Consider the following 5,394-nt stretch of genomic DNA (forward strand, 5'->3'; position numbering starts at 1 on the left):
GCTCTTCCTAATTCAGTTCTGCATCTGGCTGGCTTTGCACACAGCTTATGAGGGCACGGGATTGATGCTTTGGCTTAAGGTCTCTTTGTGTCACAGGTGCATAACAAGAAGCTTCAGGATTGGAGTGGTGAAACGTTACCCCACAAACACTGTGCCCCTTCAGGGGCACCCCAGACACTGTCCATATTCTTTGGCAGCTTCGTTTTGCAACTGCTTTAATACACAATGTGAAATTTTTTGTTTGTGCATTATTGCGTCTTAGTTTCCTCAAAGCTGGAGTTTTCTTTCTGCTCGTTACACAGTGGCATTTTCTTGTGGTTAGTACCAGTTTGAATGAGGGTTGATTGTAACTGTTACACTGTATCTGTTAGATTAATCATGCTTACTGGCCTAGGTCAGTTAGGATAATCTGTCTAAATTGTCCTGTCAAACTGAATCAGAATCTAAAGTCTAGGGAGGGAACTGGTACCGCCCAGGATGGCTCCACAACCCATATGTGAAAATAAGACAAGAATAAACCTTTGCCATCCATGTTACAAAACAAATATCCCTTTGATGTGCTTCATAGAATATAGGACAAAACTGTCCTTCCCCAATTCTTACATGACCCTATAGCAAGTAGGCTTTGCTTTTGGGGTGCTTCCGAGCCCTCCCGTGATCAGGAAATACACACAGTGTAATTTTGTTACCTCTCCCCACACCTACTGTTAATTCAATGGATGAGTGAATGAGGTTCTCCCAAAACTTCTGCTCGCTCTTTGGGCAGTTGACAATTTGTTACAGCCCTTCCAGCCCATAGTAAATGATTTCTTATTTACATGAGTAAACAGAGGCATTTGCCATGTTTCTGTGTAGCACATTGTCATTTGTGTTAATAATCTAAAGGATGTATTTCCAACTGGTAAAGGAGGTCACTATCAAAAGAGCATAGTTTTTTCATCAAATCGGGAAAAAGCAGAAGAGATTGAAACTTATCCTTGGCTGCTAAGTCAGTTCCTGCCAGGGATTCTGAGGTAGGAGAGAAGGAAAGGCTGCTTTTCAACAAGCTCGAGAAGGAGGCAGAAACAGGGAGAGACTGTGACTGTGAGCTTTGTTACCTAGGAAGCCAACGGTAAAATAAAAGTCCCAAGTGCTAAATTAAAGTGCTAAGAAGTAAAAGTCCCCCAGAGTCCTGACAGTGGGAGTTCAGTGAGGTGTTACAGAGGCTCTTTGTGCAGGGAGAGTGCTTCTGCAGACAGAAGGGGGCATCTGTTTCTGAGTTCACGCATGTCTTCTTTTTTCTGTAATATTTTTTATTGATTATTTGAAAATTCCACGTCACCAACCCTGCGCGCTCTCAATTCCCAGCCTTCTCAAGTCCACCCCCATGTGACTGGCCCCCCACAAGTTGAGGAAGAAAAACAAAAAGCATGTCCGATTTGTGTTGCCCTCTCCCTCACCTCATCGGACTCTTGGTGGCCAGCCCCTTAAGGGAAACCAAGGCCTTCCCCACCTGCACCCCCAGCAGAAGCCCTCAGTTTTACTATACCTCAGCATACTTACCGCAATTTTTAAGACCTCTCTTCGACGACTTTCTGTCTAGGCTGTTACTTTTGGGGTGCGGAGGAGGGGAGGAGTTGTCACAGAAGCCTTCTGTGTCTCTCTTTCTTAATGTGAGTCTGTGGTCATCAATACCATGGCACTCCAAAAAGCCCTCATGGTCAATTGACCAGTCTTTAAGTTCACTTCCAGACTGCTGGTTTATCCATGCATACACACACACAGGAAGAGGAGTGCGTGTTTAGGGTTAGAGCCTTTTCCTCAACTTAAAAAGATTTGTTAGAGGCCCAAAAACCACACTGGAAGAATGAGTGAGTGAAATGTAGAAACACCTGTAAAATTAGCAAGTGTCTATAACTTTCAAATGAATTTAGGCTTCATGTCATGTCATAGATGGGAGAGACTATATGTTGTCAAATACAAAGAGTTAAGGTTTCAAGTAAAATGGATTTTAGTGACTATCTTAAAAATACTCCTCAGTTGGAGAAACAAAAATGTGTTACTGTTACTTTATAGCCAAGCAAGGTGATGCCTGCCTCTAGTCGCAGACTATAAGAGGTACAGGCCAGAAGCTCACCTCACATTGAGGCTACTCTGGCTGACATAGTGATTTCCTGCCAGGCAGGCAACAAAAGACTGCATGTCAAAACAACAACACAACAAGAACAACACAACACAACAACAACAAAACAGTGGGCTCTATGAAACTTGTCTTATGCTTTATACCAAGACATTTTAAATCCGTATGTTTACTCACAATAGGTTTAAACTATTCTTACATAAAAGTTATGTGTATTATTTCTGCTTAACTCTTCCTCATCTCATAAAAGATCTCTTGACAGGTTACAGAAAAATTATATAATGTCCCACAAGTTAATGGCAAGACTTAAAGTCCTCACAGAGAGGACTCAAAATGGTAGCCCCTTGGCAGTGTCCCAGATGCTTACATTTCCAATGGCTTTGACCCTTTATTTAAATCAATGGTTTTCATAGTTTTATTGGTTGGAGGCCCCAAGTTAGTGGCTGGATATCAGCTTTCCCAGAATAAAAAAAAATTATTCAATTATTCATTAGTTCTTTGGAGTTGAGATCAAACCAGAGATGAAAAAATAGAAAAACTTTGTTCTTCTAAATTTCTTGGCATGTGTGTTGCCAGTTAACTCTAAAGGCACTCTCAAGCCACATGAGATGTGGGGAAGAGCGGCAAGCCACCCTGCACAGTGCTTGTTGCTGTAAATACAGGAACAGCTTAACTAGAATAATAAAAATGTGTCTTATCCACCAAGCCCTAGGCTGTGGCAGATTATCACAGATCGTCACTTGGTGTTTGTTTTGTAGTCCTTAAAAATTAAAATATGTCAAAATTGAAACCAAAATAAATGTTAAAAACTTTTGCGTCTTTGGTTAAGCCCAGAGGTGCATTTTCTGTGGCAATAAAATGCTGATGAGAGTTCACAGTATTGCATATGAGAGTATTACAAAATTTAAAAGTCAACCCCAGAAAGCAGTTGGCAAGCAAAGCACCAACCAGACAGTTGAGGAGGCCATTTCCTTCAAGTACCACATTTGTGATCCCTGAGGTGAAGATCATGTGTCCGCCTGTGACCTCTAGCTCCGACCGTCACGCTGTGACGCCATAAACAGAGGACGTTCTCTGTTTAGTGAGGAGAACTTACCACATGCATCTCAGTCACCTACATGTCTGAAATCCACTGAGACAAAGAGTATTATTTCCAGGAGCTTCTCACCGGCCAGCTGTGTGTCCTCAACATTACACAGCATGTGGCTGGCCTCCCACACCCACCCATGTGGCTGATTTACCCACACTGCCTTCCTCAGCCTGCCTGCTTGTCCTCTCAGACAGCACAGGGGACAGACATACTTGCTGTAGGTGAGGCTCATGTTGCTTGTTTCTAGACAGCTTCAATGCGGCAATTTTAGGAAGTAAAGAGAGGGAGGAAAGGAAAACATCACCCAGAACTAAATCAGCCTTTTCTATGCTTTTTTAGTATCTTGGAAATACTTCCACATCTAATATCTCTCTTAAATGTGACCCGCTGGATCCTGGTGTGAAATGCTTTACACTTAAAGTATGTAGTTTTTTGAGTTTGATTTTTTTTTTTTTTTTTTTTTTTTAAGTAAGCAGATCTTTGGACAGTGTGTAGTAACCAAAACTGAGCAATCATTAAAAAAAAAAAGTTTCCTTTTGTAGTTTTCAGATTCTGGGGAAAAAATGGTGTTGTTGAGAAACAAGGGAAGATGCATGCAATTCACATACTCTTCAAGATGCTTGATGTTTTAAAAAGGATGACCACGTAGGCGTGCGTGGGGTGGAGAATGTGGAGACGGTGATGAGACTTGTCCATTGCAACGCATTAAAATCCTTGGTCCTTTAAGGCAGAACTCAGAAGCAGAGGCAGGGAGGGGCTTTGTTTAACTTTACACACTGATCACCCAGAAGCAAAGAGGTGAGGGTATTTACTCAGATAATCGCTAAATGAGAGAGAGAGAGAGGGGGGGGGGAATTAACCTATTGCCACATTACTTACCATGGTCTGCTCACAGCTAACAGGATCCCACTGTCTGGAGTGGGCTACTGGCTACACCTGCACTTTTAGCTCCACTGAAGAGATCAGAGTAGAGGGCCTCCTGCCTCTCTCCCTCACTGCTTCATCCCCACATGCTTGGCTGTGCAAGAAGGAATATTTTGCCACCCTGTATAAAGCTTTTTGGGTATTTCTCTGCAGCATATTTAAAGTATACCTACTGTGTGTTTTATAGGCTGATGATACTAATACTGTGTAGACAGAATGAATGTGTAAGATGCATGTCAGAGTTCTGATAGCATCCAAGGACAGCTTGTCTGTTTATTTAATAAATGTTTGTTATTTATGTTGTCTGTCAATGGAAAATAAAGCAAATGATATAAAGTGTCCCTGTCTTTATTTCCAAACTCAGGAATGTTTTCTTGCTGGGGATATTTTGTTCACACTGGTATTAAGCATCTTGCTGATCTCCTACCTGCTATGCTCGGTAAAGTGACAGCCAGTATCTTGCAATAGCCGTGTCCTCCTTGCATAACCGCATGCAGCACTTCACTGATTCTCTGCATGCTGGAGAGGCACTCTGTCTGCATTTTCAGCATGCAGCCTCTCCTCAGGTTGCTGTTTTTAACACAAAATCTCATTCATAAATTAAACTCTTTCATTGCTCTTGTGGATACTGGTATAAACTACCACTGGTCCCTAAGATAAGAACAATCCTTGTGCATATCAGTCCCCAGTGCTGGATTCATGTGCAGGTAATGACCAGGCTTCACCCTGCTCTGGAAATTCAGACCTATTAAAATTAGTACACTTAGCCTGCCTTCCTTCCTTTCCTAAGAAAAGGCGACTAGGACAAAATCTGTTTCTTGTTCCTCCCACATTGGAGTTGTAAGTCCAGGACCCCCACTCTGCATTATGCACAGCTCAGGGAAAGTTGCTATAGCCAGAGTGGGTATGTCTGGCTAGAAATCCCCAGCACAGTGATGGAGAACCTTCTGTCCATGGGGTGTGATGTCCCTGGATTTGTGTCCTGAGCAGGCAGGAGTCAATTGTTCTTAGTGCTAATAGCTGTTGAGTGAATGCTACTGGCACAGGTCATGGAGAGTCTGGGCCAGCTCCTCAGGTCTGTACTTCTGTTTGTAACTTCGTGTACCTGTCACACATTAATGTCTGGATGGTGATAAAACACCAGGATTAAAATTTTAAACCCTCAATCTTTGCAGGGCCCAGTGGGATGGCTGAGCAGGTCAAGGCACCTGCTGCTAAGCTTGATAACCTGGGTTGGATCCTGGTGCTCCACATGACAGAG

Source organism: Acomys russatus, chromosome 23 (assembly GCF_903995435.1).
Source record: "Acomys russatus chromosome 23, mAcoRus1.1, whole genome shotgun sequence".
Classification (NCBI taxonomy): Eukaryota; Metazoa; Chordata; class Mammalia; order Rodentia; family Muridae; genus Acomys; species Acomys russatus.